Source organism: Giraffa tippelskirchi, chromosome 7 (assembly GCF_054371585.1).
Source record: "Giraffa tippelskirchi isolate mGirTip1 chromosome 7, T2T-mGirTip1v1.2.pri, whole genome shotgun sequence".
Lineage (NCBI taxonomy): Eukaryota > Metazoa > Chordata > Mammalia > Artiodactyla > Giraffidae > Giraffa > Giraffa tippelskirchi.
Window position 1 is genome coordinate 137,694,881 of NC_137281.1, and position 23,158 is coordinate 137,718,038.

Sequence of the window (23,158 nt, forward strand, 5' to 3'; positions counted from 1 at the left end):
TAGCCTCCAATGAAAATAAATAAATTAGAAAAAAAAAGAAAATGAATAGGCAAAACATAGACTGGGAGAAAGTATTTGCAAAACAAAAAAATGTTATTAGCAAAATACAAAACTTTCTTACAACTGAATAATAGAAAGAAAGACACCCAATTTAAAAAATATAGCCAACACTTCACAAAAGAAGATGTACAGATGGCTAGTAAGCACATCAAAAAGTGCTTAATATCACTAGTCAGCAGGAAATGCAAATTAAAACAAATACACACCTACTGAATAGTTAAAATTAAAACTCGACAACACCAAATGTTGATGAGGATGTGGAGCAACTGGAGCACTCATATGTGATTTTGGAAACAGCTCAGAAATTTCTCATAGTAAGACATGCTCATACTCTAAACCAGCAATTAAATTTCTAGGCGTTTACCCAAGAGAAAGGAAAACATATGTCCATAAAAAGACTGAAACAAGAATGTTCTTAGCACTGCCACTTAATTAGCTGAGTGACATTAAGCACAACTAGTCTGTGCCTCATTTTCCTCTTACATAAAGTGGGGTTAATATCAAAATTCTAAGTAACTGGAAGGGGAAACTATGATGCCAAATACACAGCCTTCCTCTGAGAAAAACAACACAACTAGTCTCTTCTCAATGTGGCTGCCATGGCTTATGCAGCATATATTGCTGGTGGCCCAACAGCCACCAGCCACCTCTATGCTCCCCTGGAGGTAAAAGGTAACATAAGGTCTAGAGCCCAAGCTGGAGGTTTTGGCTGAGCCAGATCTGAAGTTAGATTTCTCTGGCATACAGAGTATGAGTCAACCCTCTCCTGAGACATTATGTTCCTCTAAGGAGCTGTTTCTTCTGAAGACTCTCTCAGGAGAGGAAACTTAAGCAGCATCCACATGTGGGGTTCAGAAATGGATAAGCAAATCTGAGTGCCTTCCAGGCTTTCCAAGGGAAGCTAGGGTCCCCAAGAAAGCATTTAACATAAATTAAGAATGATTCCAGATAAACTATATCTGTCTGACTTCACAGTGGGCAAGCCTGCATTTGGAAGGTGGAAAGTACTTGATTAGTGTTCTTCGTGGTGGACTCTTGAGCTTCCCTACAAGCCAACCATGGCAATCCCATTCCCCTTGCCAAAGATCAGTTTAAGTGTAAGAATGTACCCAATTCTGCCTAATGAGACATGAAAGGAATTCTACAGGGGACCTTTGGAAAGTTTCCATGCTCCTAAGAAGCAGCCATGGGAAGAGTGTACTTTGCTTCCTTGGGATGTTATTGTGTCTGATGAAGGCATCTTATTACCACCTAGGGAGCCTGCTGGAGGATAAAACCGACATCTTGATGACAGCAAAACAGAGAGATGAAGACAACCTGAGCCCTTTACACCTTGAGTACACCTTATTCTACAGCTGGAACCCGCTACTTCTAATTCTCATTAGTGATATAGTGTATTTCTTTACATGTTTGAATCTGAGTTTTCTTTTATTTGCAGCAAGAGCATACTATTACTTGTGGCTAGAGCATCCCAACCAACAGAGCATGGGACTATAATTTCTCCCTTAGCCAATGGGAGCTTAGAGCTAATAAGATTGGGGTATTAAGGTGATGTAACTGGTATCTTTGCCAGGACAATGGGATCATTCATGTTTCTATGCATGTCAGGATGTGACTCCTACTTTACAACCCAACTGAGCTAAGGATAGTATATTCCTCTGCTTTTTTGTATTTTTTTAAATCTTTAATCAAAGTAAACCTGATTCTCACCCCCCAATCCTGTTCAGTGGGCAGATTAATCTGTCACTTTGGGGGCTCAAGCCCATGAAATATTGTGCACAATTGGGTGTAAGTGTAGACGTGTCCCATCCACTCATCAGCTCATAGTCTATACTGAGTTTTCTTTGATGCCTCAGATCTCTTCTAGTTTGGTGATTTTGTTGTTTCTGAGTCATACTTGTGGCTCAGAAATCTTTGGTGATACTGGAAATTCAGTGGGGCTTGTCTGGTGGCTCATATGGTAAAGAATCTGCCCACAATGTGCGGGAGACCCCTGTTAGATCCCTGGGTCGGGAAGATCCCTGAAGGGCATGGCTACCCATTCCAGTACTCTTGCCTGGCAGGCTACAGTCCATGAGGTCGAAAAGAGTTGGACATGTCTGAGCAACTCATGCCTAAGGCCTCATGTCCTCTTGAGATCTAGCCCTTACCCAGGACCCTAGAATGTGTTATCATAATCAGAGTTTGTTTTTATTTATCTTTTTCTATCTTTCTGGTTTCGTATCTCTCTTGTTTCCTTTCCTTTTCCTTCAAAGCCCTCCTTCTTCCTACTCCCAGCCCCTTCTCCTTCTGTATATCTGCATCATCTCCTCAATGAGCCAGGGCTTTTACCCAGACAGGAAGATCTATTAGCTTCAAGGAGCTTTTGCTTTCTGTTCTGCAAGAATTCTTAAGGCAAGAAAAAACAAAAAGCCTGATTAGCAATGCCTGCCTGAAAAGAGAAGGCAATGGAAAAATACAAGTGAATTAATACCACAATTTTCTTGTCACAGGTACCTCAGAGGTGACAAGCGTGAACTCAGCCCAATAGGAGAGCTGACTCCATGGTGAGTGGCAGCCAGCCAGCCAATGAGAGTGAGTCAAGGAGAAAGAAGGTGGGTCCTTAGAGCTGCTGCAGGAACTTTCTTCGCAATTTGTGAAACCTGCCTCACAGCCTGGAATTGAGAACCTGGGAAGCCAGCTGCTCCTTTCCTACCTGGGTGTTCTTAAGAATACATTTCCATTCCCATAAGCATTCTTTCCGTCTCTGCCTTGTGGTCACACCTGGGGCTCCCTAACTTCACTGGGGAATGCGGAGGATCAAGTGAGATAAAATTCTGGAGCTGGGAGGCACTGGTAACCAACTCAGGGCTGGAGCAACTGCTGGTCTTCCCCACCTCCTCCATGGCGGTCACCCTTCTCATGGCCGGGAGGTCCTGTCAGCCTGTATCTGCCCCAGTCCTGCAGGAGGCGTGGAGACACCTGGGCTCCTGGACTTGTCCCAGAGGCAAACAAGAGCAGCAGCACACGCCCCTTGGGTTGAGATAGTGTTTTCCTGCCCAGAGCTGAAAGGACCTTTGAGATCATAAAGGCCAACTTCCTAATGTGAGAAATAAGGGCCAGAGAGGCCAGAGGACTTGGCTCAGGTCACATGAATTTGTAAGGGGCCAACTCCAGGGTGTGGGCTCTTTTCTCCCAACCCTCCCTTATCAGCCTGTTCTCCCAGTCTTGATTCTGTCCCTGGATCCTCAGGTGCTGTTGAATGTTTGTCCTGCACTATCTTCTCGTTGCCTTGAAGCCAGCAGACCTTCTGCCAAAGGCTCTTTCTAGGCTGTTGAGTTATGGGATGATTAACCCAAGGACAGAGTCCTTTGCATGTCTGCAAAGAGTTGGACTGAAAGACTGAACTGAACTGAACTGAAGCCAAGGACAGTGAGGGCCTGCAGAGCCCACAGGCCTCCTGTCATAGGCTGGGCTCTTGCTCAGTCTATCTCATCCTTAGAGCATTTTTGGAAGGAAATGAGACTGTGGGTTACTCAGAAGATAGCTGTGGGCATCCACATTTTATAGTAATTTTCTGAGCAAGCTCACTTGTGACCCTGACCTGAAAATTTCGGTCTGGAGATGACTTGCAATCAAACTGTGGCACAACCAAATCTAACAAACACCTTGGGGCCTAACCATGGGACAGTTCAGTTCAGTTCATGTCAGTTGCTCCGTTGTGTCCAACTCTTTGCGACCCCATGGACTGCAGCGCACCAGGCTTCTCTGTTCATCACCAACTCTCAGAATTTGCTCAAACTCAGGTCCATCAAGTTGGTGATGCTATCCAAACAACTCATCCTCTGTCGTCTTCTTCTCCTCCTGCCCAGGTAGCCTGTAGAATACTCTATAAGAAATGTTACGAATTGCCTGGCAGTCCAGTGGTTAGATCCCTGATGGGGGAACTAAGATCCCATAAGACGTGCGATATGGCCAAAAAAGAAAAGAAACATCCACTGATGAGCTTGGGAAAAGCTTTATGTGAAATGAAAATTAAATAAGATGAGGGACTATAAAGTGCTTAGCACAATGTCACATATGTGGTAAGCTCTCAACAAATGTTTGCTATTATTGCTGTTACGAGTATTTTAATTTTGTCCCTGTTTAGCTAAGCTCATTGGTACTACTGCCTGTTTCTCCTCTCTTCCTGGTCTGAGAGATCTTTTAATCTTCTTCCTCAACTTTCTACCTCCTAATCCCATCAAATAGATTTCTTATCACTTCCAGCATAGACTAAAAAAATGCCAGGACCACTTCCTCCCCCAGCCATTTCCCAGCCCCATGCATACAACCTGTGCTCCAGCTTGGCACATTGCTTCCTGCAAAATCTGGTTGTCAAGGTGTTGAGAGTGTTAACAGAAGTTGTGTTTGGGTGGGCGAGATTGTAGGTGGTTTTTTTTTAAAAAAAATTCCCTTTCTTTGCTTGTCTATGTTTTTTGGTTTGTTTGTCATGGGCATGTATTGAACTTGTACCAAGAAAATATTTTTGATTTTTATGCAATCTACTCACTACTTCTAGAAACCTTTCCCTGAAAGTTTCTACTGCATTCTGAGAATTCTTTTTAACTTCCCGCCCCCCCCCCCCCCCCCGCCTCTCTTTCTCTGTGCTCTGTAATTGTATTCAGAAATGGCAACCCACTCCAGTACTCTTGCCTGGAAAATCCTATGGACAGAGGAGCCTGGTAGGCTGCAGTCCATGGGTTCGCTAAGGGTCGGACAGGACTGAGCGACTTCACTTTTCACTTTTCCCTTTCATGCATTGGAGAAGGAAATGGCAACCCACTCCAGTGTCCTTGCCTGGAGAATCCCAGGGACGGGGGAGCCTGGTGGGCTGCCGTCTATGGGGTCGCACAGAGTCGGACATGACTAAGTGACTTAGCAGCAGCAGTGAGTCACCGAATCAAGAGTATTTTCAGAGCTTGGTTTAACCTGCTGAACTTCCCACTGTTCCCATTTTACCCTCTGACACCAGGGCTAGCAGCAGAGTGCGGTTTCTGGGGAACCCTCATGGATGTACAGGGTAGTTTTCAGCAGGGACTGGCTGCATCATGGGGCTTGGGGGCAGTGTCTTAATCTGAGCATGAATTTAATGTCGATCTTGCAAAATCTCCAGACTGCCTTGTGTAACAGAGAAAGAGTCTCAGCCTAGCCCCAGGCAGGAGAGAGGGAGGGGCACACAGTATGCGAAAGTGCTGAGAGTGTCATACTAAGGGAAACAGTCTGGGGAGTCTTTAGAAAGGAGATAGGTAAGTCTTGGATGGACCCAAAGGGGTAGATGAAGATAGGAGAGCTGGGGGTAGGGAGAAGATAGTGGGGCAGGGTGCAGTACAGAGGAGAGGGCAGTGGGTTGGAGGACAGGAGCTGGCTGATAGGGCTATGCAGGTAGCAGTTAGAGACTAGTGGTTATGAGCTCAAGCTCTGGAGTCCAAAGACCTGTATTTGCGTCATTCACTGACTATGTGATAATGCTTTCGAACTGTGGTGCTGGAGAAGACACTTGAGATCCCTTGGACTGCAAGCAGATCAAACCAGTCAATCCTAAAGGAAATCAACCCTGAATATTCAAAGGAAGACTGAGGCTTCAGTCCTTTGGCCATTTGATGCAAAGAGCTGACTCATTGGAAAAGACCCTGATGCTGGGAAAGATTGAGGGCAGGAGGAGAAAGGGACAACAGAGGATAAGATGGTTAGATGGCATCACCAACTCAATAGACAGGAGTTTGAACAAACTCTGGGAGATGGTGAAGGACAGGGAAGTCTGGTAAGCTGCAGTCCATGGGGACGCAAAGAGTTGGAGAAGACTTAGTGACTGAACAACAACATGTGATCTTCAGTACAGTTCAGTTCTGGCACTCAGTCATGTCTGACTCTGCGACCCCATGGACTGCAACGTGCCAGGCCTCCCTGTCCATCACCAACTCCCGGAGCCTACTCAAACTCATGTCCATTGAGTCGGTGATGCTATCCAACCATCTCATCCTCTGTCGTCCCCTTCTCCTCTCACCTTCAATCTTTCCCATAATCAGGATCTTTTCAAATGAGTCAGCACTTCGTATCAGGTAGCCAAAGTATTGGAGTTTCAGCTTCAGCATCATCAGTCCTTCCAATGAACATTCAGAACTGATTTCCTTTAGGATAGACTGGTTGGATCTCCTTGCAGTCCAAGGGTCTCTCAAGGGTCTTCTCCAACACCACAGTTCAAAAAAAGTCTGCCACTGTTTCCACTGTTTCTCCATCTATTTGCCATGAAGTGATGGGACTGGATGGGACATGATCTTAGTTTTCTGAATGTTGAGCTTTAAGCCAACTTTGTCACTCTCCTCTTTCACTTTCATCAAGAGGCTCTTTAGTTCTTTTTCACTTTCTGCCATAAGGGTGATGTCATCTGCATATCTGAGGTTACTGATATTTCTCCCGGCAATCTTGATTCCAGCTTGTGCCTCATCCAACCCCGAATTTCTCATGATGTACTCTGTATATAAATTAAATAAGCAGGGTGACAATATACAGCCTTGACGTACTCCTTTTCCTAGTTGGAAACAGTCTGTAGTTTCATGTCCAGTTCTAACTGTTGCTTCCTGACCTGCATACAGATTTCTCAAGAGGAGGGTCAGGTGGTCTGGTATTCCCATCTCTTTCAGAATTTTCCACAGTTTATTGTGATCCACACAGTCAAAGGTTTTGGCATAGTCAATAAAGTAGAGATAGATGGTTTTCTGGATCTCTCTTGCTTTTTTGATGATCCAGCAGATGTTGGCAATTTGATCTCTGGTTCCTCTGCCTTTTCTAAAACCAGCTTGAACATCTGGAAAGTTCACGGTTCACGTACTATTGAAGCCTGGCTTGGAGAATTTTGAGCATTACTTTGCTAGCATGTGAGATGAGTGCAATTGTGCGGTAGTTTGAGCATTCTTTGGCATTGCCTTTCTTTGGGATTGGAATGAACACTGACCTTTTCCAGTCCTGTGGCCACTGCTGAGTTTTCCAAATTTGCTGACATATTGAGTGCAGCACTTTCACAGCATCATCCTTGAGGATTTGAAATAGCTCAACTGGAATTGCATCACCTCCACTAGCTTTGTTCATAGTGATGCTTCCTAAGGCCCACTTGACTTTGCATTCCAGGATGTCTGGCTCTAGGTGAGTGATCACACCTTGATAATCTGGGTCGTGAAGATCTTTTTGTACAGTTCTTCTGTGTATTCTTGCCACCTCTTCTTAATATCTTCTGCTTCTGTTAGGTCCATACCATTTCTGTCCTTTATTGAGCCCATCTTTGCGTGAAATGTTCCCTTGGTATCTCTAATTTTCTTGATGAGATCTCTAGTCTTTTCCATTCTATTGTTTTCCTCTATTTCTTTGCACTGATCATTGAGGAAGGCTTTCTTATTTCTCTTTGGTATTCTTTGGAACTCTGCATTCAAATGGTTATATCTTTCCTTTTCTCCTTTGCTTTTGGCTTCTCTTCTTTTCACAGCTATTTGTAAGGCCTCCTCAGACAGCCACTTTGCTTTTTTGCATTTCTTTTTCTTGGTAATAGTCTTGATCCCTGTCTCCTGTACAATGTCACGAACCTCTGTCCATAGTTCTTCAGGCATTCTGTCTATCAGATCTAGTCCCTTCAATGTATTTCTCACTTCCACTGTATAATTGTAAGGGATTTGATTTAGGTCTTATTTGAATGGTCTAGTGGTTTTCCCTTCTTTCTTCAATTTAAGTCTGAATTTGGCAATAAGGAGTTCATGACCTGAGCCACAGGCAGCTCCCTGTCTTGTTTTTGCTGACTGTATAGAGCTTCTCCATCTTTGGCTACAAAGAATATAATCAGTCTGATTTCGGTGTTGACCATGGTGATGTCCATGTGTAGAGTATTCTCCTGTGTTGTTGGAAGAGAGTGTTTGCTATGACCAGTGCATTCTCTTGGCAGAACTCTGTGAGCCTTTGCCCTGCTTCATTCAGTACTCCAAGGCCAAATTTGCCTGTTACTCCAGGTATTTCTTGACTTCCTACTTTTGCATTCCAGTCCCGTTATGTGATCTTGGGATAGTTATTTACCCTCCAAGGCCTGGGTTTTCTTATCTGTGTAATCCAACTAGTGGTACTCCCTTCCTCTTAGGATTCTCATGAGGATTTAATGAAATAATGCTTGTGAAATACATTTTAAACATCTAATAACTGCTAGCCATGGTTGCTGATATTATTGCAGTTATTATTATAAACTCAAGCCTGGTGTTTGTTTTTCAGAAGAATCCCACGACACATCCATTCAGGCCCTTATTTCCCATGTATTTGTTAACCTGCATACATTCATCTATCACATAATGACAATGGATAATACATATATACTACCTGAAATAATAATATTTTAATAGCTGATATTTAAATTTCATACTCTATGTACAAATCACTGTACTAAGTTCTTTATATGTATGAAACTCATTTAATCCTTCCAAATATGTGGTGAAATCGGTACTATTATTATTCATATTTCATTGAGGATGAAATAATTTCATACAGAGAAGTTATATAGTTTGCCCAAGGTCACATAACTAATAAGTAAGAAAACTAAGATTTTTGGTTCTGAGGAATCTGGTTCAGAATCCAAGCTACTTGCTATTAAACACCCTTGCTATTTTCAAACACTCTGGGGAAAAACATTTAAGGACAAAAGTATGAGTTAAACATTGATCCTACCTGTAGAAAATAGTAACCAGGAGAAGTGATAAGACACAATGAAATCATATGCCCTCAGGGCAGTGTGAGCATGGCTGCCTGGAGGTCTAGGTGGAGCCTATGTTGGCCTCTTGGCATGACTGAGTTTCCACTTATGATTAGCTTGGGCCATCAGATGAAGTCTCTGTTGCGTGTTCTCTAATGAGATCTCACTAACTTAGTGCGTTGCTGATAGCTTGTGGCCACAGTACCTCCTGCTCCATGGAAGACTGGATGACAGAATGTCATTGGATGGGTATAAATCCTCATAACTGATTGCACAAATAACTCTCGAAGTACAGAGCCTATTGAGTGTGAGCTGGGTCATTGCCTCTTTGGGCCGTAGTGTCATTCATTGGCTGGCTATCTGTTTTTAGTTCTGTGCTGGTTTTTAGTTCAGTGATGTGACATCAGTAGTTTGAAAGTAGCCATGGTAGCAGTATCTACACCACAGAAGTCAGCAAACACTACAAATCAGCACACCCCCTACCCCCCAAGTTTGTTGTTAAACATTTCTCAGCATCCTAGCCCTAGAGATACTCAAATCTGGTGATTTTCACCTTCCTTCAGCCAAGGAGATCCACTGAGAGTGCTTGGTTGTTGCCTGAAGGAGAAGAAGGAGGTGCTAGGCAAGGTGAGGGCAAATGGAACTCTGTCCTGAGCTAAGCCAGCAATGTGTTTGCTTGTTTTTACTATGAACTTTTGTGTAAGACTTTGAGGACAGTTCTTTCCACATTAAAGCTCTTTTCACAGTTCTTTGTACAAAAGTTCATTAAAAGCAATGGAAAATGACTCATCTGGTCTAATCTTACTTGACAGTCAGGAAGTAGAACTTTTTATAGTTCGGAGTCAGAGGAGTGAAGTGACTTTCTTTAGGTCTCCCAGAGTCAAGTCTGCCACCTTATATGAGGAAGTTGGCACCATGGCACCCACAGTGGGAGACAGACTCGCGCCGTCACTAACTGGGGCTTCCCTGGCTCCAATCCCCACAAGCTATCAGCAGAGACTCTCACTGCTCCACTCAGATAGGTGTCCTCCCTAGAGCCTCATCCACTGTGCCCCTTTGCCCTGGAAATGGAAGGACCTTTAGCAGAGCCTTCAGGTGTTTTTCTCCCATAATGAACCCTCTCCTGGTACCTCAGGATGACTGGCTGCTTTTCTGAGCCCATCTTCTCAACTGATGAGAAGCCGAGTTGTAAATCTTACCCTTACAACCAGATTTTAAAACTTGCTCCCAACTTTTGGCTGGGGGGATCTGCTTAAAGCCTTAAAAACAAAGCAAAACAATAGCTATTTTATCTTTTATTCAGCAAAGCTAGAAATGGATGTCAGGGCTTGCTGGAGGGCAAATGGATGTGGTCGTGTAGGGGGTGTGGTTAATAGGAGAGAGTGGCAGAGGGGGGAGAGAAGAGGATATGGAGTGAAAAGATAAAAAGAAACATTAAAAAAAAATCATTTTTAGGGGTAAGAAAATTCAGCTACAGGTGCCAAGGGGTATAACTTCCTGAGACTGTAGAAAGTCTTGCCCACTGCTTCCCTCTAGCAAAACCTGCTCTCTGTGCCGCCAGTCAGTTGTGCTTTATTTTGTAATCCCAATCACCCAGAACCAGTGAGTACCTGAAAGCATTGCAGAAACTCATCTTTGTCGTTAACACCACAGTGAAGAATTCTGTAATAAATGTGGTTTGAGTTTGCTAGGGCTGCCATAATGGAAAAGCCCAAGCTGGGTGACTTAAACAAGAGACATTTGTCTTCTCACAGTTCCAGAGACTGGAGTTGAAGATCGAGGTGTGGGCAGGTCTGGTTTCCTCTGAGGCCCTGCTCCTTATCTTGTAGGCGGGCAACTTTTTGCTGTGTGCTCACATGGCCTTTCTTCTGAGAGTGCACACATCTGGTGTCTCTGTACCTTCGAATTTCCTTTCCTTATAAGGATGGCTGGATTGGATTAGGGCTTTTGTTGACAGACTCCTTTTAACTTGATCACCTCTCTGAAAGCTTATCTCCAAATTCTGTTACGTGATAAGGTAACTCAGATGTCTGAGATAATTTATATTTTGAGGTTAGAACATTAACAAATGAATTTTGGGACACACAGTTCAGCGTATAACAAATGTTTAGGCACCGTTTATCCAGTATACACGCATAGGACCCAGATCACATATTTGGATATTAATGGTCCCTCCTCACTGACCCTGAGAACTTTTATCATCTGCACAAATTGACTGCCATGCCTTGGGTTGAGAACTCATCAGGTGACATGACTTTACAAAAAAGTCTCATCTGACTTAAAGAATTTTGAGTTTCACCTCTCCTTCAAATTCTTTTTGTTTTCACCAGAAATTGATTTACATAGGTAGGATGTCCTCAGAGACTTTCAATATTAGCAGAAGCTACTGATGGCATGAAAACAGGTGCACTGGCTGAGTGTGGCTGAGCAGAGGTCACTGGGCAGGGTAGACAGGGCAGATGAACATGAAATCATGGGGAACTGCAGATAGACCAGTGAGAAAGGTTATCAAGACCCTGCCAATATGAAGTAACAGTTCAGCTGTGATAACTATTTAAAAAATGCTTAAAATACACAGAGTTCTTGCCCTTCAAGCAGAGGACCCTAAAGGGATCATGACCAGCAATTCTCTTGGGCCTGAAATAGTGGTTTCATTCAAACTCCAGAAAAAGACTTATAAGATTTCTGTAGACGTGGGGTTGCTAAGAGTCAGACACGACTGAGCGACTTCACCTTCACTTTTCCCTTTCATGCACTGGAGAAGGAAATGGCAACCCACTCCAGTATTCTTGCCTGGAGAATCCCAGGGACGGCGGAGCCTGGTGGGCTGCCATCTATGGGGTCGCACAGAGTTGGACACGACTGAAGTGACTTAGCAGCAGCAAACATACATATTCAGATGATTCAGAAGTACAAATTTTAAGCATCCTTTCAGTGAGCTAGGTTGTTGTTGTTCAGGCGCTAAGTCTGGTCCAACTCTGCGACCCCATGAACTGAAGCATGCCGGGCTTCCCTGTCCTTCACTATTTCCTGGAGTTTGCTCAAAACTCATGTCCTTTGATTTGGTGATGCCATCCAACTGTCTCATTCTCTGTTGTCCTCTTCTACTCTTGCCCTCAATCTTTCCCAGCATCAGGGTCTTTTCCAATGAGTTAGCTCTTCACATTAGTTGGCCAAAGTATTGGAGCTTCAGCATCAGTTCTTCCAGTGACTATTAAGGGTTGATTTCCTGTAGGATTGACTGGTTTGACCCCTTGCTGTCCAAGGGGTTCTCAAGAGTCTTCTGCAGCCCTACAGTGAGCTGGGTAGTGAAAAATAAACAAGAAAAATCATTATCTATGCATTTCTTGCCCCTGCTCCAATGGATTATAAATCATTTGAGGATAAGAACTGAGGTAGGTACTCTACAGCCCCAAGTGTTCTTTGCATGAAATGAATACTCTATATATTCACTGATTTGACCTGAATCTCCAAGAGGAAAGATTTTTTAATCGAAATCACTAGAACACTCAAAAATGACATCACTGTCTCAGACTAAGAAAGGAGGAAAGATCTGATTACCTTAGAAAAAAAAGCCCAGGTGACTATGAGAAAGTCAGCAGTCTCCTTCCTTCAAGGGTACCAGAGGTCTGTGTTCTTCAAGCAATGAGTTGGAGCGGGGGCACGGTTGGCAGTAAGTTCCACTGAATTTCCTACCACCATTCTAAGGTATGGACTTGAATAGACTATAACTTCAGTGTAATTGCTCTGTGGTCTGGTCTCTATAAATAGTAGCTTATTTGTAGGTAACCCAGGGCTGCCTACGAAACTGCTAGACTCAGAAATTAAATCAATTCAATTCAGTGGATATTTATTGTGTAGTTCAAGACAAGAGAACTCTCAAACAGCCTGGATTATAAGGAGAGAAGAACCTAGGAGTCTGGAGGGGTAGCTTAAAGGAAGGTTAGCCTTTGTATGTTGACAATTTCTCTTTTAGTTCTACACACTAGACCCCAAGACAAAGAATAAATAGAGCTGGGCTGCCAAGTGGGAAAATACAGGTGTAGAAAAGTGGAATGCTCATCATTCCAGTCTGGTGATTTGATGATTCGTATAATCCAAGCATGGAACTTGTGTTCCCTTGGCTGGTGATAGTTTTAGTTATAGGCATCTGACCCAATGCTGGTCAATAAGAAATGAGAAGAACCAATGCAGGAAGATGGGAAGGGGAGAGGGAGGAAGGTTTCTGGGAAAGGCTAATACTGGTAAAATGTTCTTCAACCACTGTTATGTTTCAGATAACAGACACCACTGGAACACTCTAAGCAGAAAAGGGTTTAATATAGAAAATTAGGTGCTTAAAAATTTATGGATGGGCTAGAGGAGAAGGTCTTGGCTCTACCTCCAACAGTAACCAGCAGAACCCTGCAGAAACATTAGCCAGGGTGGCTGTTATCTGTGTCACGGCAGAGAAGCTGGGGGAATCAAGAAGGCATCACAGTAAGTGTGACTCCAGAATCACACCCTTTACCCGTATTCAGGGATCAAAAAACCACTGCCAGGGCCAGACTGTCCCTGCTTGATCTGGCTGGGCAAGACGAATGTCCCACTTCTTGCTTCTCTGTCCCCAGGAAGTTGGTGGCAGAGCACTGAGACTTTCGTTGGTGGTAGAACAAAAATCCAGTGCCTCCCTGACTGTGTTTGCCAGGAAAGAGCAAGTGAAACAGACCACACTCTCCTCTCAAATCTTAAGATGCTGCATCTGATGTGCATTCTTCCACATTGAAGAGCTCAGCTTGTGCAACCCTTCTGCAACGCCTTTTCCCCTTCACACACTCCTCCCCAGGAGAGGTGGAGTGACATAGCTAATAGGTAAATTTGGGAGAGGAAACTTGATGTGCATGAACCAGTCCTCCCTTGTCTTTTGGGAGTAAGTTGCACACAAGGAGTATGTTTTCTGCTCTGCAATTTCAGGGACACGCTTTCCTCTGGTGGGAGGCAGGGAAGTATGGTCCAGAGGTTCTTGTGACTGGCTGGGTGAACTGGTCTAATGTTCAAGTTCAGTGTTGGAAAGCTCACCTACATACAGTTACAGTTGTTACATACTTATCAGAAATAGCGTAATGTTTGGACCTCTACATGCCATCTTTTTCTTTTTTTAGTTCTTCTTGTTTCTTTGTTGATTTAGGAATCTGGGGAGGAAACTAGGGCTGGAGACGTGAAATCGAACTCTCTTTGTGCTACTGATTGACACCAGGTCTGTCACAGTGCCGCCTGTTTATATAACCATCAGCAGTTTTCAAAGCATGTCACACACGTGATCCTTGCAATAACCTGTGGACAAAGGCACAACAGGATTGTTTAGCTGAGGAAGTAAAGCTGCAACTCCCCCTTTTTTTTTTTTGAAGCATAGCTGATTTACAATGTTGTGTTAATTTCTGCTGCACAGCAAAGCGATTCAGTTACACATATACAAACATCATTTTTAATATTCTTTTCCACTATGGTTTATCATAGGATATTGAATATAGTTCCCTGTGCTATATAGTAGGACCTTGTTGCTCATCCATCCTATGTATACTGGTTTGCATCTGCTAACTCCAAAGTCCCACTCTATCCCTCCTCTACTCCTCTCCTCCTTGGCAACCATGAGTCTGTTCTCTATGTCTGTGAGTCTGTTTCTGTTTCATAGATAAGCTCATCTGTGTCCTATTTTAGATTCCACATGTAAGTGATATCATATGATATTTGTCTTTCTCTAAACGTGCGACTCTTAGTGCTTCCAACTTTTTCCATATCATGATACATATAGAACATTGAAAAAATGTATATATACATATACATACACATATACTTATATATACAGACATATGTGGAAATTTGTATATATCTGACTATAGAAAAGAAATAAGGCTGCTGGTACCAGAGGTGATGGGCTTAGAGATTCTGGCTGCCCTGGGCCTTACCTGGCTACTCCAAGCACTGAGAAGATCAAATTCTTAGCAAACCTATAACCCATTCCTTACCCACCAGTTGGAAGTTCTACCTTAGAGAAGTGTGCTAATGTCCAAGGTCATAAGGTTAATACACGGCAGAATGTTCAAACCCAAAGAATCTCAACGTAGTCTGAAATGGAGGAGGTGTTTGTTACCTTCCCGTGTCCTCACTGTAGCTTCGTAGGTCAGAAAAGTTTCAAAGGAAAGACTTCTCAATCCAGTCTGTCTCTACTGCACTAATCTCTATAAATATCTCAATTAATATACATATAATATGCCTAGAATAGGCCTACTACAGGAATATTCTAGATGCTGGAGATACCTCAGTGAACAACGCAAGGTCTCTGTAATCAAAGAGCTTACATTCTACTGGAATCTTCCATTTCAAGTTTCTTTAAAGTAGAGTAAGAACTTCAAGGCAATCTGAGTACACACATATCCTAAGATGTTTATGATTTTTTTCTCAGTCTTTTTCACATGTTCCCACATTGATTCAATAGCAATTTTCATGTGTATGACTTGTCTTCATCAAGCCTTTCCAAAGTATACAACATCAGTTGTCACAAGAACAAAACTTCCTTTTGCACTTGCACTTTATTGGTTTTCACAATGATGGAATTATATAATCAGGAAGTATGACGAGCAGAAATGGGTTTGGGAACAGATGGCATTGACCCTGGTCAGCATGCAGCTCAATTTGTGGCCCTGGAAGTCCCTAAGAGGACCTCTGCTACCTGAGTTTCTGGCGTGCTGTGAGCTCTGGTGGGCTTTATAGAGGAAATATCATCTGCTAACCTGGTGACTTGTTAGGTGGATGTCAGTTTTAACAGCTTCTGCCACACAAATTCACTATCTCCCCCAGACTGTATGCATATCAAATTTTGAGAGTCGGTTATTGGCCACTGTCTTATTGGACTACTCGGGTATTTATTTCAAAGCTTTTGAAGGTGGGGGAGACAAGGAATTGTACTTTTGTTTAGCTAGATTTTGTTTTCTGGTTTTTTTTTTTAATGAAATTTCTAGAGGGGAAAACATAACTGTGTTGCCTTTGTGTGATATCTAATGATAGGTGAACCTTCTTTTCTCCACAACCCTCCCTCATCTATTTCCCCAGTCAGAGGTCCCAGGCCCTTCCTCAGATACCACTTTTTCCGTCAGGATGATGCAGCCCCAGCACCAGTCTTTTCTTCTGCCTTACCAGGCCTGTCCCTCAGGCATTGAGTATCACTGCATTTCCCCTAGCTCAGGCTTCTGCAGCCTCTGTAGAGTGAAGAGGTGAACTCTGGTACATGGTGGAGGGTCAGGGAGAAGAGGCAGGGGAAAACGGGCTTCTTTCCAACTGGAGGCAAATGCAAATCAACACCCCCAAATGTAGATTTCTTCAGAAAATCACCCAGTCTGGTCTACTTTTTTTTTCATAAAAAATATATGTATTTGTTTTATTTTTATGACATTCACCTGATTTTCCTGGCTTGGATTTCATGAAAAAGAGCACCCCCTTAACTGAAAATGCTCCTTCTAGAATCATTCAGGACATGTGGCACTGTGTTCAATTAGAGTAGAGGTGGAGTATTCAGTTCATCTTCTACATCTGAACTCTATGGGAGAGCCAGTTGCCCTCCCATCTTGTACAGAGATAGGAAGAGAATATGTGCCCATACATATGTAGTGACAACAGCACACCAGAAAGAACAAGCCATACTAGAAACAAACAGGCAATAATACTGATAAGTCAATTGTAAAGATCGTTCAGTGTCCCACAGTGCTCCTAAATTGACAGTGAGATGATAGATTATTTAATCCAGCCTGTCTATATTGCAGTGAATAGGCGGCACTTGAGTGAAATGACTTGCAAGAGATAGAGCTAGCCTGAGGCAAAGCTAGGGTAAGAAGCTCCTAACCTTTAGTCATTCATTGCATCTACTGTACCTGCTGTTCTCAAAGTATAGTCCATAGACCCTTGAGGAATCCCTGAGTCATTTCTCATATGTTCATGAAGTTAAAACCCTCTTCATAATTGTATTACAACATTTGTTGCATTTTCCATCTTGTTGACATTTGCGCTGAAGGTACGAAAGCAGTGGTGGGTAGAAATCCTATCTCTTGAGCATGAATCAAGCAGGCACCAAACTGTAGCAGTCATCATCACCACACAGCTGCCATAAAAACAAATGTCCGTTTCATTTAAGAATGTCCTTGACGAAGCTGTAAAAATGATTACTCTTACTAAATATTGATACTTTTCAAAACATTCTATGTAATAAAATGGGCAGTGTGCATAAACTGCTTCTACTGCTTTTCAGTGTGTGATGGTTATCTTTAGGGAGCTGAGTTTGTGAGTTGAACTAACCATTTTCTTTTCTCATGCAACATCTTCCCCCCCCGCCCTTGCTTGAAAAGCTAGATGACAAAGAATGCTTTTTCAGACTGGATATTTGGCAGACATTTTCTCAAAACGAACAAAGGGGGCCTGTCACTTCAAGGAAAAACAATTGATAGTATTTATTGCCAATGATAAAATTTGAGCTTCCAAGCAAAAATTATAATTTTGGGAAACTTGTATCCACCACTGTGGCGCTTGACAGTATTCCAAAACTGAAAGATTTTTCCAAAGAGATCTATGGTGATATTAATGAATTTGATTTTTTTGGATAGTATATAATGAAATGGGTCAACATTTAGAATATCTGTATAACTCAGTGAACCAATATGACCAATGCATGGTATTACAAAATAGTGCATGGGTAAAAATCCATTCAAGGTGCACAATAAACCAAAGTTTAATGTAACAGAACCTGAAAAGTTCATTGATATACTTTAAGATTCCACACTGCAATTAACCTTTGAGAAACTTGTTATGTTTTGGTGCAGTATCAAAAAACAATATCCACAATTATCTAAAAAGATGACTGAGTACTCTTTATTTTTCCAGCTACATATCTGTGTAAAGCCAGATTTTCTTCACATACTTCAACCAAAACAACATATTGCAACATTGACTATTAATCCAGACATTTACAAAATTTGCAAAAATGTAAAACAATGTCACTCTTATAATTTTACTTGTCTTGAAAGCTTTTTTTAACAAAAATATGTAATTTATGTTAACGTCTAATGAATTTAGGGAGCTTCCCAGATGGCTTGGTGGTAAAGAAGCTGCCTCCCAATGCAGGAGATGCAGGTTCAATCCCTTGGTTAGGAAGATCCCCTGGAGTAGGTAGAAGCAACCCATGCCAGTATTCTTGCCTGAGAATTTCATGGACAGAGGAGCCTTGTGGGCGACAGTACATGGGGTAGCAAAGAGCTGGACGTGACTGAGCACACACCCATACGATGGATTTATTGTCATTTAAGTTAATTAATAAATATTTTAGATTTTCTACCAATAGATATAGACTACATAAAATTTAAAAGTAAACAGGTTCTGAGACTGAAAGATTTGAGAGCCGCTATACTGCACCATTCTGCCTTCCAGAGAGTGGGTTGGAGGAGGTTCTTCCTTCCCCTTTACCCAAAAAAGCCAGTGCTGTTACTGTTTTATTTTTAAATCCAACCCTGCCCTCTTCCTCCAAAACTGTTAAAAAAAAAAAGTCAACGGCAAAAATACTGCAAATACTTGAAACCAAAGGACCCAAAACAGAGAGAAGGCAAAGGACTGAATAAAGATGTTTCTTTGGAACCTGCAAGACTGACCAAGGACCACCTCCTGTCTGGCAGTCTGGCAGGAGTCACCTATTCCTTTTTGCTTCATTGGCCTAACCTTACATCCATCCAACCACTCCCATCCTTTAAGTCTCAGCCCTGTCCGGGAACACTACTGTCCTCTGGGGCCTCAAAACACAATGGCTTTATTAAAGCTTTGGGCTGATACCCATCCTCAAGCCCCTCTTTCCTTGTGCCACATCTGGGATGACAGTGCAGGGGAGGGTTCTCTCAGCGCGAGCCTCTACCAGCTCGCTGTCTCAGGCTCAGGGCTGAGATGAAAAGGGGCGGCCTCTGTTTCTGGGCTGGAAAGAAACTGTAAACCTCTCACAGGCCACATACCAGAAGCTGCCAGAAGACTACTTCCCTGTTAGTAAACAGGGCCGCTGGGGCCATCTTTCTCTCCTTTAATGACCTGTGGGGCACCTATTGATTGCACATGCTGGTCCATCATAAATTAGAACAGGAATGGCTTCTGGTTGCTCAGGAGCTGTGTGGATGGAGAAATTGGCTCACTAATACTTAGCTCATAGAACACAGTGCACGCATCACAAAAACATGGAGAATATGCAACATTAGGTGCTGAGAAGACATGGGAATCAACTCCAGTGGCTGCGGAGGCTTCTGGCCATGCTGCAGACCTTAATCAGGCTGTTTCTTGTGCTCCTACTAGAGACCTACAGACACATGGATTGCATGCCTCCTTCTATAGCATCCTCTTCACATGAGAGGGAGCAGCATGCTCCAGTGGGTGGGAGACCCTGCTCCCATTTCAACCCCCTCATCGGGATGGGAGCCAGCAAGTAGGAAGGAATGTTCAAGTCTTGTGCCACTTGAACAAGAGCACTGAGTTAGGAATCAAAAGACACATTCTAAAGTCCTACTTCAGCCATTTACAGCTACTTGATCTTGGGCAAGTCCCTTAATTTTTCTGAATCTCAGCATCTCACCTGGAAAGTGGAGAAAGTAATAATACCAAGAAAATACACCTGCCTCATGTGCTCTCTGTAAATGAGTATCCATTGCTGAACCTGAATCTGAATCAGTTAAAAGATATGGCAACATGTGTAGGGCTGAAACAATTTCTTTCTCCCACCTCCAAAATCTGGCATCAGGAATTTTCCACCACTATCCTTAGCCAACACTTTGCTCTCAAGTAAGAAGTGACGTCATGAAACTCATAGCTTAATAAATTGGAAATGTTTCTCTCATCCTTCTGTCTTCCTGAGCCCCTCCTGACTTGGTTTCAGGGTTGAAAATTCATTTCACAGGGACCTCTCTAAAGTGGATAGCAAACACAGAAAAACATGCCAGCATAGCTTACCAAATTCTACTAAAAATGCTTGACACCCACATGCCCATTCTTGGAAGAACCTTCAGAGTTTCTCTGACTTCAACACTCTGGGCTTTGAATGCTTTTCCAAAATAAGTAGTACTATCCTGGGGTTCTACCGTGGTCCCTTTTGCCACCACTAATTAAAATGGACCAGAAGGACTGTGTATATAGTCATATTTCCATATTTCCCTACCCCTGGTTCTGCAAATGAAATCTGCTGTCCTGGGACAGAGTGTGCAGTGGGTTGGATGGTGCACTCCCCATACCTCCACCAAATATGTCCACATCTTGGAACCTGTGAATGTAACCTTATGTGACAAAAAGGGTCTGCATAGAGGTAATGAAATGAAGGCTCTTGAGATGAGATCATATTGGATTACCTGAGTGGGCCCTAAATCTCCAAAGCAAAGTGTCCTTTTGAGAGACAAGAAGAGAAAATGCAGACACGGAGGAGAAGTCCATGTGAAGATGGAAGCAGAGTGATGTGGCTTCAAGCCAAGGGATTCTCGAGCCACCAGAAGCTGAGAGAGACAGGAGACGATCACCCAGTAGAGCCTTTGATTTCAGACTCTTGGCCTCCAGAACTGTGAGAGAGTAAATTATGTTGTTTTAAGCCACCTAGTTTGTGACAATTTGTTACAGAAGCTCAAGGAAGCTTCTACAAGTGTGTTCCCTGGGATGGACCCCAGCTCAGATTCTTCCACAGATGTTTTCTGCCTCTATGAGGAGATCTGTCTGAGAGCAGCCTCAGATGGCCTGGTCAGCAGCCAACTTTCAAAAGTCCAAACCCCCATCAGGGGCTGTGGCTGAGGATTGGCAGGGGAGAAGCATCCTGGGGTGTTTTCAGCATCCCTTGGTGGGCAAGACATTGGGGAAATGGTCTGAATTTTGGAAATAGATGGACTTTGGTTTAAAACTCAACTTTACCACTGACTCTGTGCCTCTAGGTAAACTATCAATACTTTCCCTCTTTGTGCTTCAAGTCATGGATAAAATGAAGATAATAATGCCTAGATGGTAGGCAGAAACAGACCCAGAATCTGTATAAAAGCCAGCTTGTATAAGTTTAGGGACTCTTTCAAAAAGAAGAATCCATAGTTTCAATTAGGAGTGGGGCCTTGAAAAGGCCTTGTTAGTGAGGGGCCGTGAGGCTTAAACTAAGCCAGCCTCTGCTTCCAGGGTATTCTGAGGCTTATAGATAAAAACAGGAAGCCTAAGGCAGTGCCTGGCTCCTTGTGGGTGCTCTGCAAGAAGTAAAGCTGTTTGGATGAAGACTTGAATACTGTCGCCTGAAAAGTACACAGATGTGTTTGCAATGCATAGAAAAGTGTCTGGTAGGATATATTCCATGGCAGGTTACCAGTTGCTGCCTCGAGAGCCATTTTTCCTTTCTTTTCCATTACAACTGACTTTTGGGAGGATGGCCATGTGCTGTGCTAAATCCTAGCTTCCCAGTGAGGTGTAGTTATGAGACTAAATTCTGGCCAAAGATAAGCAAAGAGGTATAAGGACTTCCATAAAATCTTCTCATGGGAGAGTGTTATGAGTTGAATTGTGGTTCCTCCCACCCCCCACCCAATTCATGTGCTGAAATCCTAATCCCAGTATCTCAGTGCATGTGAAAGTGTTAGTGGCTCAGTGGTATCCAACTCTTTGTGACTCCATGGACTGTAGCCCACCAGGCTCTTCTGTCCTTGGAATTCTCCAGGCAAGAACACTGGAGTGGGTTGCCATTTCCTTTTCCAGGGGATCTTCTTGACCTAGGCATCAAACCCAGGTTTCCTGAATTGCAGGCAGATTTTTTTTGTTTGTTTGTTTAACCATCTGAGCCACCAGGGAAGCCCCGCTGTCTCAGGATGTGACCTTATTTGGAAATAGGGTCCTTGCAGGTATAATTACTAAGATGAGGTCATTAGGGTGAATTGTAATACAATATGAATGATGTCCTTATAAAAAAGGAAAATTTTAACACAGACACACACATTGGGAGAATACCATGTGAAGATCAAGGTAGAGAATGCAGTGATGCTTCTAAAGGTGAGGAACAATAAAGATTGCCAGAAAATTTGAGCAGAAAGGAGGGAGAACATGGAATAGGTTTTTCTTTATAGCTTTCAGAAGGAACCAACCCTGCTGACACCTGGATTTCTGACTTTTAGCTTCCAGAACTATGAGTCGATAAATATATTGCTATGGCATAAGCCACTCAGGTTGTGGTACTTTGTTTTAGCAGCCCTAGCAAACTAATACAGAGAGGTTTTCCCTTCTTCACCACTTTCCCATTCTGCTGCCTGGAATGCAGATAAGAGAGCAGAGCCTCCATTAGCCATCTTGGGCTTGAGAATGAGGACCATGTTCACACCTGGTAGAGCAGAGACTCAGCAGCCTGGGACCCTAAACACTTCATGGAGCTGCCACACTAGCCCTAGACTACCTACCTTCTGGAGTCCCTTGGACTGCAAGGAGATTAAACCAGTCAATCCTAAAGGAAGTTTTCAGGTCAGTTTATTTCTCTTCCTTGGTTCTTGTCCCATCACGACAAAAATTTGGAATGATGGACCAAAGAGTTTTAAACAGCAGACAAGTTACAGCTCAGTCCAGCTCAAGCAGACAAATCTCTTATTAGACAGGCACTCCCAAGACATGGGAGCAGGCCTACCCAGCTCTGCACTCCTCCACTAATCCTCAAACTCAACCGGTGTGTTTAGAGCTGGATTCATCAGGGCCTTGCCGCCTTGCCCATCCCTTGGAGAGCCCAGCCCATTAGCTTCCTGCTGACTGTTTGCAGAAGTCTTGTGCCCTGATAACATCAGACCAGCCCACTCCCCTTAAGCACACACCACACCACACCTGCACCCATATTCTGCACCTGTTGCTTCACTTGGCCACCTGCTCAGGATGCTCTAGGCCTCTGTGGTGCACACGCTTCCCTGGTGCCTCTGCTGAGACTGACTTTCAAGTCCACCCAGTCCTTGCAAGGCCCACCCTGGTTTATTCAGAACCCCTCGTAAGTTTGGCTAGAAGTCCAAGAGGGGTCAGTTGAAGTGTAGTAGGAGCAGGGGTCTCTGAGTTGGAGGCCACTCAGCAACTGAACATTCCCTGCTGAGGGGATAGTAAGTTGGCCCCCTGGACCTCAGTGGGCTGCAAACTCAGCTCCTCACCCAAGTTCTGAGGGGCAGTAGGCTCTGCTTTCCAGGTGCCCAGGAGCCTGACCAGGGCTCAGATCAGACCAGGGCATCAGCCAGAGGCAGGTAGAAACAGCTCAGGCATTGGGTGAACCGGGACAGCAGACAGCCTTTGGACAGAGCAGTGGAGTGGTGTGGAGCAAGAGGGGCCTTGCTATTT

The 23,158-nt window shown here is 43.5% G+C and overlaps 1 long non-coding RNA gene across 3 annotated transcripts in view; it reads left to right on the forward strand.

The window, feature by feature from the left end:
- The first annotated feature begins 12,420 nt into the window (after window positions 1-12,420).
- Window positions 12,421-23,158, forward strand: part of LOC145513483 (uncharacterized) — a 92,770-nt gene continuing 82,032 nt past the window's right edge. For all 3 annotated transcript variants that reach the window (XR_014059421.1, XR_014059420.1, XR_014059422.1), the window contains exon 1: window positions 12,421-12,508. This is a non-coding gene — a long non-coding RNA (uncharacterized LOC145513483). The remainder of the gene's footprint in view (window positions 12,509-23,158) is intronic.